Source organism: Salmo trutta, unplaced genomic scaffold (assembly GCF_901001165.1).
Source record: "Salmo trutta unplaced genomic scaffold, fSalTru1.1, whole genome shotgun sequence".
Lineage (NCBI taxonomy): Eukaryota > Metazoa > Chordata > Actinopteri > Salmoniformes > Salmonidae > Salmo > Salmo trutta.
The window spans coordinates 366,773-377,794 of NW_021822690.1; the positions used below are offsets into that span (position 1 = coordinate 366,773).

At 39.8% G+C, this 11,022-nt stretch overlaps 9 non-coding genes across 9 annotated transcripts; all 9 read left to right on the top strand.

Annotated features, from left to right (window-relative positions):
* Window positions 1-944: 944 nt before the first annotated feature.
* On the top strand, window positions 945-1,016 carry trnaa-ugc (transfer RNA alanine (anticodon UGC)). The gene has a single exon. It is a non-coding gene; the product is annotated as a tRNA-Ala (tRNA).
* A 1,667-nt stretch (window positions 1,017-2,683) lies between these two features.
* On the top strand, window positions 2,684-2,755 carry trnaa-ugc (transfer RNA alanine (anticodon UGC)). Its single transcript has one exon. It is a non-coding gene; the product is annotated as a tRNA-Ala (tRNA).
* A 1,676-nt stretch (window positions 2,756-4,431) lies between these two features.
* trnaa-ugc (transfer RNA alanine (anticodon UGC)) lies at window positions 4,432-4,503 on the top strand. The gene has a single exon. It is a non-coding gene; the product is annotated as a tRNA-Ala (tRNA).
* Window positions 4,504-4,970: 467 nt separating this feature from the next.
* trnat-cgu (transfer RNA threonine (anticodon CGU)) lies at window positions 4,971-5,042 on the top strand. Its single transcript has one exon. It is a non-coding gene; the product is annotated as a tRNA-Thr (tRNA).
* A 1,525-nt stretch (window positions 5,043-6,567) lies between these two features.
* trnaa-cgc (transfer RNA alanine (anticodon CGC)) lies at window positions 6,568-6,639 on the top strand. The gene has a single exon. It is a non-coding gene; the product is annotated as a tRNA-Ala (tRNA).
* Window positions 6,640-7,106: 467 nt separating this feature from the next.
* trnat-cgu (transfer RNA threonine (anticodon CGU)) lies at window positions 7,107-7,178 on the top strand. Its single transcript has one exon. It is a non-coding gene; the product is annotated as a tRNA-Thr (tRNA).
* A 1,139-nt stretch (window positions 7,179-8,317) lies between these two features.
* trnaa-ugc (transfer RNA alanine (anticodon UGC)) lies at window positions 8,318-8,389 on the top strand. Its single transcript has one exon. It is a non-coding gene; the product is annotated as a tRNA-Ala (tRNA).
* Window positions 8,390-10,065: 1,676 nt separating this feature from the next.
* trnaa-ugc (transfer RNA alanine (anticodon UGC)) lies at window positions 10,066-10,137 on the top strand. The gene has a single exon. It is a non-coding gene; the product is annotated as a tRNA-Ala (tRNA).
* Window positions 10,138-10,602: 465 nt separating this feature from the next.
* Window positions 10,603-10,674, top strand: trnat-cgu (transfer RNA threonine (anticodon CGU)). Its single transcript has one exon. It is a non-coding gene; the product is annotated as a tRNA-Thr (tRNA).
* Window positions 10,675-11,022: the final 348 nt, after the last annotated feature.

The following is an 11,022-nucleotide window of genomic DNA, read 5'->3' on the forward strand; positions in this document are numbered from 1 at the left end:
TCTTTTGCACAACTCCCACTTTCCAGAATGTTGACATTCTAAGAAGGAAATAGATATGCTAAATCATCTGTTTCTGTAAACTGAAGCACATGGGTTCAATCCTTGTTCCACGTTTATGGAAGATAGCTGATATTATGGAAATGTACATTCATTAGAACAGTGTAAAGAAATGTAAATTGTATTGATATGACCACTGCGACCTGTATGCTCTAGTCGGCTGGCCCTCGCTACCTATTCGTCACCAGACCCACTGGCTCCAGGTCATCTATAAGTCTATGCTAGGTAAAGCTCCGCCTTATCTCAGCTCACTGGTCACGATAACAACACCGACCCGTAGCACGCGCTCCAGCAGGTATATCTCACTGGTCATCCCCAAAGCCAACACCTCCTTTGGCCGCCTTTCCTTCCAGTTCTCTGCTGCCAATGACTGGAACGAATTGCAAAAATCGCTGAAGCTGGAGACTTATATTTCCCTCACTAACTTTAAACATCAGCTATCTGAGCAGCTAACCGATCGCTGCAGCTGTACATAGCCCATCTGTAAATAGCCCACCCAATCGACCTACCTCATCCACATATTGTTTTTATTTACTTTCTGCTCTTTTGCACACCAGTATTTCTACTTGCACATCATCATCTACTCATCTATCACTCCAGTGTTAGTTTGCTAAATTGTAATTACTTCGCTACTATGGCCTATTTATTGCCTTACCTCCTCATGCCATTTGCACACACTGTATATAGACTTTTTTTTTCTATTGTGTTATTGACTGTACGCTTGTTTATTCCATTTGTAACACTGTGTTGTTGTTTGTGTCGCACTGCTTTGCTTTATCTTGGCCAGATCGAAGTTCTAAATCAGAACTTGTTCTCCACTAGCTTACCTGGTTAAATAAAGATGAAATAAAATTTTAAAAAAGAAACATTTTTTTATTTCCCAGAAAGGGGATGTAGCTCAGTGGTAGAGCGCATGCTTTGCATGTATGAGGTCCTGGGTTCAATCCCCAGCTTCTCCATTTAAAATTATTGCATTGACCCAACTCCTACTTTACAGAATGTTGAAATTTTAAGCAGGAAACAGAGATGTGCTAAATAATTTGGTCTTGTAATCTGAAGAACATGCGTTCAATCCCTGTTTGTACATTTATAGAACAGAAGTGGCATTGTTGCCAACTTTTATGGCGTCATTTTCAAAAACTGAAGTTCATGGGTTCGATCCCAGTCTGTACCTGGTTTAAGAATTGCTGCTATCATTTCATTGTAGTTTCAATGGAGTGGTGTATATAAAAAGTACATTGTATTGATATTGCATTTTATCTGCAAATGAAATGGGATGGAAGCTCAGAGGGGGAGTGCATGCAAAATATGTATGAGGTCCTCGGTTCAATCCCAAGATTCTCCACTGAGTTTATTTGTGTGCCAAATTCACATTTACACAACTACTACTTTCCAGAATGTTTATTTATAATTTGTAGAGTATGGTGGCTAAGTGGTAAGGTGTCGGTCTCATAAACCGAGGATCATGGGTTCAAGTCCCGTCCGTGCCTTTATGAAAGACATCTGATATCATGGAACTGTGCTTTTATTGGAGGACTTTGCAGAAAAAGCAAGTTGTATCAATATTGCAACACAGCTATTATAGTAAGGGGATGTATCTCTATGGTAGAGCCAGTACTTTAAATGTATGCGGTCCAACGTTAATCCCAACTTCTCTGTTGAGTGTATTTAGTTGTTAAATTAGCTTTTCCACAACTCCCACTTTCCAGAATGTTGACATTCTAAGAAGGAAATAGATATGCTAAATCATCTGTTTCTGTAAACTGAAGCACATGGGTTCAATCCTTGTTCCACGTTTATGGAAGATAGCTGATATTATGGAAATGTACATTCATTAGAACAGTGTAAAGAAAAGGTAAATTGTATTGATATGACCACTGCGACCTGTATGCTCTAGTCGGCTGGCCCTCGCTACCTATTCGTCACCAGACTCACTGGCTCCAGGTCATCTATAAGTCTATGCTAGGTAAAGCTCCGCCTTATCTCAGCTCACTGGTCACGATAACAACACCCACCCGTAGCACACGCTCCAGCAGGTATTTCTCACTAGTCATCCCCAAAGCCAACACCTCCTTTGGCCGCCTTTCCTTCCAGTTCTCTGCTGCCAATGACTGGAACGAATTGCAAAAATCGCTGAAGCTGGAGACTTATATTTCCCTCACTAACTTTAAACATCAGCTATCTGAGCAGCTAACCGATCGCTGCAGCTGTACATAGCCCATCTGTAAATAGCCCACTCAATCTACCTACCTCATCCCCATGTTGTTTTTATTTACTTTCTGCTCTTTTGCACACCAGTATTTCTACTTGCACATCATCATCTGCTCATCTATTACACCAGTGTTAATTTGCTAAATTGTAATTACTTTGCTACTATGGCCTATTTATTGCCTTACCTCCTCATGCCATTTGCACACACTGTATATAGACTTTCTTTTTTTCTATTGTGTTATTGACTGTAGGCTTGTTTATTCCATTTGTAATACTGTGTTGTTTGTGTCGCACTGCTTTGCTTTATCTTGGCCAGGTCGCAGTTCTAAATGAGAACTTGTTCTCCACTAGCTTACCTGGTTAAATAAAGATGAAATAAAATTAAAAAAAGGAACATTTTTTTCTTTGCCAGAAAGGGGATGTAGCTCAGTGGTAGAGCGCATGCTTTGCATGTATGAGGTCCTGGGTTCAATCCCCAGCTTCTCCAGTTAAAATTATTGCATTGACCCAACTCCTACTTTACAGAATGTTGAAATTTTAAGCAGGAAACAGAGATGTGCTAAATAATTTGGTCTTGTAATCTGAAGAACATGCGTTCAATCCCTGTTTGTACATTTATAGAACAGAAGAGGCATTGTTGTCAACTTTTATGGCGTCATTTTCAAAAACTGAAGTTCATGGGTTCGATCCCAGTATATACCTGGTTTAAGAATTGCTGCTATCATTTCATTGTAGTTTCAATGGAGGGGTGTATATAAAAAGTACATTGTATTGATATTGCATTTTATCTGCAAATGAAATGGGATGGAAGCTCAGAGGGGGAGTGCATGCAAAATATGTATGAGGTCCTCGGTTCAATCCCTAGATTCTCCACTGAGTTTATTTGTGTGCCAAATTCACATTTACACAACTACTACTTTCCAGAATGTTGATGTATAATTTGTAGAGTAGAGTGGCATGGTGGCCAAGTGGTAAGGCGTCGGTCTCGTAAACCAAAGACAATGGGTTCAAGTCCTGTCCGTGCCTGTATTTAGGACATCTGATATCATGGACCTGTGCTTTTATTTGAGGACTTTCCAGAAAAAGCAAGTTGTATCAATATTGCAACACAGCTATTATAGTAAGGGGATGTATCTCTATGGTAGAGCCAGTACTTTACATGTATGCGGTCCAACGTTAATCCCCAACTTCTCTGTTGAGTGTATTTAGTTGTTAAATTATCTTTTGCACAACTCCCACTTTCCAGAATGTTGACATTCTAAGAAGGAAATAGATATGCTAAATCATCTGTTTCTGTAAACTGAAGCACATGGGTTCAATCCTTGTTCCACGTTTATGTAAGATAGCTGATATTATGGAAATGTACATTCATTAGAACAGAGTAAAGAAAAGGTAAATTGTATTGATATGACCACTGCGACCTGTATGCTCTAGTCGGCTGGCCCTCGCTACCTATTCGTCACCAGACCCACTGGCTCCAGGTCATCTATAAGTCTATGCTAGGTAAAGCTCCGCCTTATCTCAGCTCACTGGTCACGATAACAACACCCACCCGTAGCACACGCTCCAGCAGGTATTTCTCACTGGTCATCCCCAAAGCCAACACCTCCTTTGGCCGCCTTTCCTTCCAGTTCTCTGCTGCCAATGACTGGAACGAATTGCAAAAATCGCTGAAGCTGGAGACTTATATTTTCCTCACTAACTTTAAACATCAGCTATCTGAGCAGCTAACCGATCGCTGCAGCTGTACATAGCCCATCTGTAAATAGCCCACCCAATCTGCCTACCTCATTCACATATTGTTTTTATTTACTTTCTGCTCTTTTGCACACCAGAATTTCTACTTGCACATCATCATCTGCTCATCTATCACTCCAGTGTTAATTTGCTAAAATGTAATTACTTCGCTACTTTGGCCTATTTATTGCCGTACCTCCTCATGCCATTTGCACACACTGTATATAGACTTTTTTTTCTATTGCGTTATTGACTGTACGCTTGTTTATTCCATTTGTAACACTGTGTTGTTGTTTGTGTCGCACTGCTTTGCTTTATCTTGGCCAGGTCGCAGTTCTAAATGAGAACTTGTTCTCCACTAGCTTACCTGGTTAAATAAAGATGAAAGAAAATTTAAAAAAAGAAAACAAAACTCTTTTCCAGGAAGGGGATGTAGCTCAGTGGTAGAGCGCATGCTTTGCATGTATGAGGTCCTGGGTTCAATCCCCAGCTTCTCCATTTAAAATTATTACATTGACCCAACTCCTACTTAACAGAATGTTGAAATTTTAAGCAGGAAACAGAGATGTGCTAAATAATTTGGTCTTGTAATCTGAAGAACATGCGTTCAATCCCTGTTTGTACATTTATAGAACAGAAGTGGCATTGTTGCCAACTTTTATGGCGTCATTTTCAAAAACTGAAGTTCATGGGTTCGATCCCAGTCTGTACCTGGTTTAAGAATTGCTGCTATCATTTCATTGTAGTTTCAATGGAGTGGTGTATATAAAAAGTACATTGTATTGATATTGCATTTTATCTGCAAATGAAATGGGATGGAAGCTCAGAGGGGGAGTGCATGCAAGATATGTATGAGGTCCTCGGTTCAATCCCAAGATTCTACACTGAGTTTATTTGTGTGCCAAATTCACATTTGCAAAACTACTACTTTCCAGAATGTTGATGTATAATTTCTAGAGTAGAGTGGCATGGTGGCCAAGTGGTAAGGCGTCGGTCTCGTAAACCGAAGATCATGGGTTCAAGTCCCGTCCGTGCCTGTATGAAAGACATCTGATATCATGGACTTGTGCTCTTATTGGAGGACTTTCCAGAAAAAGCAATGTGTATCAATATTGCAAGACAGCTATTATAGTAAGGGGATGTATCTCTATGGTAGATCCAGTACTTAACATGTATGCGGTCCAACGTTAATCCCCAACTTCTCTGTTGATTTTATTTAGTTGTTAAATTATCTTTTCCACAACTCCCACTTTCCATAATGTTGACATTCTAAGAAGGAAATAGATATGCTAAATCATCTGTTTCAGTAAACTGAAGCACATGGGTTCAATCCTTGTTCCACGTTTATGGAAGATAGCTGATATTATGGAAATGTACTTTCATTAGAACAGTGTAAAGAAAAGGTAAATTGTATTGATATGACCACTGCAACCTGAATGCTCTAGTCGGCTGGCCCTCGCTACCTATTCGTCACCAGACCCACTGGCTCCAGGTCATCTATAAGTCTATGCTAGGTAAAGCTCCGCCTTATCTCAGCTCACTGGTCACGATAACAACACCCACCCGTAGCACACGCTCCAGCAGGTATATCTCACTGGTCATCCCCAAAGCCAACACCTCCTTTGGACGCCTTTCCTTCCAGTTCTCTGCTGCCAATGACTGGAACGAATTGCAAAAATCGCTGAAGCTGGAGACTTATATTTCCCTCACTAACTTTTAACATCAGCTATCTGAGCAGCTAACCGATCGCTGCAGCTGTACATAGCCCATCTGTAAATAGCCCACCCAATCTACCTACCTCATCCACATATTGTTTTTATTTACTTTCTGCTCTTTTGCACACCAGTATTTCTACTTGCACATCATCATCAGCTCAACTATCACTCCAGTGTTAATTTGCTAAATTGTAATTACTTCGCTACTATGGCCCATTTATTGTCGTACCTCCTCATGCCATTTGCACACACTGTATATAGACTTTCTTTTTCTCTATTGTGTTATTGACTGTACGCTTGTTTATTCCATTTGTAACACTGTGTTGTTGTTTGTGTCGCACTGCTTTGCTTTATCTTGGCCAGGTCGCAGTTCTAAATGAGAACTTGTTCTCCACTGGCTTACCTGGTTAAATAAAGATTAAATAAAATAAAATAAAAAAATAAAAAATCCTTTACCAGAAAGGTGATGTAGCTAAGTGGTAGAGAGCATGCTTCGCATGTATGAGGTCCTGGGTTCAATCCACAGCTTCTCCATTTAAAATTATTGCATTGACCCAACTCCTACTTTACAAAATGTTGAAATTTTAAGCAGGAAACAGAGATGTGCTGAATAAAATATATACAGTGAATAACACACTGTATATAGACTTTCTTCTTTTCTATTGTGTTATTGACTGTACGCTTGTTTATTCCATTTGTAACACTGTGTTGTTGTTTGTGTCGCACTGCTTTGCTTTATCTTGGCCAGGTTGCAGTTCTCAATGAGAACTTGTTCTCCACTGGCTTACCTGGTTAAATGATGGTGAAATAAAATAAAATAAGATTTTTTTTTAATCTTTCACAGAAAGGGGATGTAGCTCAGTGGTAGAGCGCATGCTTCGCATGTATGAGGTCCTGGGTTCAATCCCCAGCTTCTCCATTTAAAATTATTGCATTGACCCAACTCCTACTTTACAGAATGTTGAAATTTTAAGCAGGAAACAGAGATGTGCTAAATAATTTGGTCTTGTAATCTGAAGAACATGCGTTCAATCCCTGTTTGTACATTTATAGAACAGAAGTGGCATTGTTGCCAACTTTTATGGCGTCATTTTCAAAAACTGAAGTTCATGGGTTCGATCCCAGTCTGTACCTGGTTTAAGAATTGCTGCTATCATTTCATTGTAGTTTCAATGGAGTGGTGTATATAAAAAGTACATTGTATTGATATTGCATTTTATCTGCAAATGAAATGGGATGGAAGCTCAGAGGGGGAGTGCATGCAAAATATGTATGAGGTCCTCGGTTCAATCCCAAGATTCTCCACTGAGTTTATTTGTGTGCCAAATTCACATTTACACAACTACTACTTTCCAGAATGTTGATGTATAATTTGTAGAGTAGATTGGCATGGTGGCCAAGTGGTAAGGCGTCGATCTCGTAAACCGAAGATCATGGGTTCAAGTCCCATCCGTGCCTGTATGAAAGACATCTGATATCATGGACCTGTGCTTTTATTGGAGGACTTTGCAGAAAAAGCAAGTTGTATCAATATTGCAACACAGCTATTATAGTAAGGGGATGTATCTCTATGGTAGAGCCAGTACTTTACATGTATGCGATCCAATGTTAATCCCCAACTTCTCTGTTGAGTGTATTTAGTTGTTAAATTATCTTTTGCACAACTCCCACATTCCAGAATGTTGACATTCTAAGAAGGAAATAGATATGCTAAATCATCTCTTTCTGTAAACTGAAGCACATGGGTTCAATCCTTGTTCCACGTTTATGGAAGATAGCTGATATTATGGAAATGTACATTCATTAGAACAGTGTAAAGAAAAGGTAAATTGTATTGATATGACCACTGCGACCTGTATTCTCTAGTCGGCTGGCCCTCGCTACCTATTCGTCATCAGACCCACTGGCTCCAGGTCATCTATAAGTCTATGCTAGGTAAAGCTCCGCCTTATCTCAGCTCACTGGTCACGATAACAACACCCACCCGTAGCACACGCTCCAGCAGGTATATCTCACTGGTCATCCCCAAAGCCAACACCTCCTTTGGCCGCCTTTCCTTCCAGTTCTCTGCTGCCAATGACTGGAACGAATTGCAAAAATCGCTGAAGCTGGAGACTTATATTTCCCTCAATAACTTTAAACATCAGCTATCTGAGCAGCTAACCGATCGCTGCAGCTGTACATAGCCCATCTGTAAATATCCCACCCAATCGACCTACCTCATCCACATATTGTTTTTATTTACTTTCTGCTCTTTTGCACACCAGTATTTCTACTTGCACATCATCATCAGCTCAACTATCACTCCAGTGTTAATTTGCTAAATTGTAATTACTTCGCTACTATGGCCTATTTATTGCCTTACCTCCTCATGCCATTTGCACACACTGTATATAGACTTTCTTTTTTTCTATTGTGTTATTGACTGTACGCTTGTTTATTCCATTTGTAACACTGTGTTGTTGTTTGTGTAGCACTGCTTTGCTTTATCTTGGCCAGGTCGCAGTTCTAAATGTGAACTTGTTCTCCACTAGCTTACCTGGTTAAATAAAGGTGAAATAAAGTAAAAAAAGAAAAAAAAAGGTGTATCCCATTAAGGGGATGTAGCTCAGTGGTAGAGCGCATGCTTTGCATGTATGAGGACCTGGGTTCAATCCCCAGCTTCTCCATTTAAAATTATTGCATTGACCCAACTCCTACTTTACAGAATGTTGAAATTCAAAGCAGGAAACAGAGATGTGCTAAGTAATTTGGTCTTGTAATCTGAAGAACATGCGTTCAATCCCTGTTTGTACATTTATAGAACAGAAGTGGCATTTTTGCCAACTTTTATGGCGTCATTTTCAAAAACTGAAGTTCATGGGTTCGATCCCAGTCTGTACCTGGTTTAAGAATTGCTGCTATCATTTCATTGTAGTTTCAATGGAGTGGTGTATATAAAAAGTACATTGTATTGATATTGCATTTTATCTGCAAATGAAATGGGATGGAAGCTCAGAGGGGGAGTGCATGCAAAATATGTATGAGGTACTCGGTTCAATCCCAAGATTCTCCACTGAGTTTATTTGTGTGCCAAATTCACATTTACACAACTACTACTTTCCAGAATGTTGATGTATAATTTGTAGAGTAGAGTGGCATGGTGGCCAAGTGGTAAGGCGTCGGTCTCGTAAACCAAAGACAATGGGTTCAAGTCCTGTCCGTGCCTGTATTTAGGACATCTGATATCATGGACCTGTGCTTTTATTTGAGGACTTTCCAGAAAAAGCAAGTTGTATCAATATTGCAACACAGCTATTATAGTAAGGGGATGTATCTCTATGGTAGAGCCAGTACTTTACATGTATGCGGTCCAACGTTAATCCCCAACTTCTCTGTTGAGTGTATTTAGTTGTTAAATTATCTTTTGCACAACTCCCACTTTCCAGAATGTTGACATTCTAAGAAGGAAATAGATATGCTAAATCATCTGTTTCTGTAAACTGAAGCACATGGGTTCAATCCTTGTTCCACGTTTATGGAAGATAGCTGATATTATGGAAATGTACATTCATTAGAACAGAGTAAAGAAAAGGTAAATTGTATTGATATGACCACTGCGACCTGTATGCTCTAGTCGGCTGGCCCTCGCTACCTATTCGTCACCAGACCCACTGGCTCCAGGTCATCTATAAGTCTATGCTAGGTAAAGCTCCGCCTTATCTCAGCTCACTGGTCACGATAACAACACCCACCCGTAGCACACGCTCCAGCAGGTATTTCTCACTGGTCATCCCCAAAGCCAACACCTCCTTTGGCCGCCTTTCCTTCCAGTTCTCTGCTGCCAATGACTGGAACGAATTGCAAAAATCGCTGAAGCTGGAGACTTATATTTTCCTCACTAACTTTAAACATCAGCTATCTGAGCAGCTAACCGATCGCTGCAGCTGTACATAGCCCATCTGTAAATAGCCCACCCAATCTGCCTACCTCATTCACATATTGTTTTTATTTACTTTCTGCTCTTTTGCACACCAGAATTTCTACTTGCACATCATCATCTGCTCATCTATCACTCCAGTGTTAATTTGCTAAATTGTAATTACTTCGCTACTATGGCCTATTTATTGCCTTACCTCCTCATGCCATTTGCACACACTGTATATAGACTTTTTTTTCTATTGCGTTATTGACTGTACGCTTGTTTATTCCATTTGTAACACTGTGTTGTTGTTTGTGTCGCACTGCTTTGCTTTATCTTGGCCAGGTCGCAGTTCTAAATGAGAACTTGTTCTCCACTAGCTTACCTGGTTAAATAAAGATGAAAGAAAATTTAAAAAAAGAAAACAAAACTCTTTTCCAGGAAGGGGATGTAGCTCAGTGGTAGAGCGCATGCTTTGCATGTATGAGGTCCTGGGTTCAATCCCCAGCTTCTCCATTTAAATTATTACATTGACCCAACTCCTACTTAACAGAATGTTGAAATTTTAAGCAGGAAACAGAGATGTGCTAAATAATTGGTCTTGTAATCTGAAGAACATGCGTTCAATCCCTGTTTGTACATTTATAGAACAGAAGTGGCATTGTTGCCAACTTTTATGGCGTCATTTTCAAAAACTGAAGTTCATGGGTTCGATCCCAGTCTGTACCTGGTTTAAGAATTGCTGCTATCATTTCATTGTAGTTTCAATGGAGTGGTGTATATAAAAAGTACATTGTATTGATATTGCATTTTATCTGCAAATGAAATGGGATGGAAGCTCAGAGGGGGAGTGCATGCAAAATATGTATGAGGTCCTCGGTTCAATCCCAAGATTCTCCACTGAGTTTATTTGTGTGCCAAATTCACATTTGCACAACTACTACTTTCCAGAATGTTGATGTATAATTTCTAGAGTAGAGTGGCATGGTGGCCAAGTGGTAAGGCGTCGGTCTCGTAAACCGAAGATCATGGGTTCAAGTCCCGTCTGTGCCTGTATGAAAGACATCTGATATCATGGACTTGTGCTCTTATTGGAGGACTTTCCAGAAAAAGCAATGTGTATCAATATTGCAAGACAGCTATTATAGTAAGGGGATGTATCTCTATGGTAGATCCAGTACTTAACATGTATGCGGTCCAACGTTAATCCCCAACTTCTCTGTTGATTTTATTTAGTTGTTAAATTATCTTTTCCACAACTCCCACTTTCCATAATGTTGACATTCTAAGAAGGAAATAGATATGCTAAATCATCTGTTTCAGTAAACTGAAGCACATGGGTTCAATCCTTGTTCCACGTTTATGGAAGATAGCTGATATTATGGAAATGTACTTCATTAG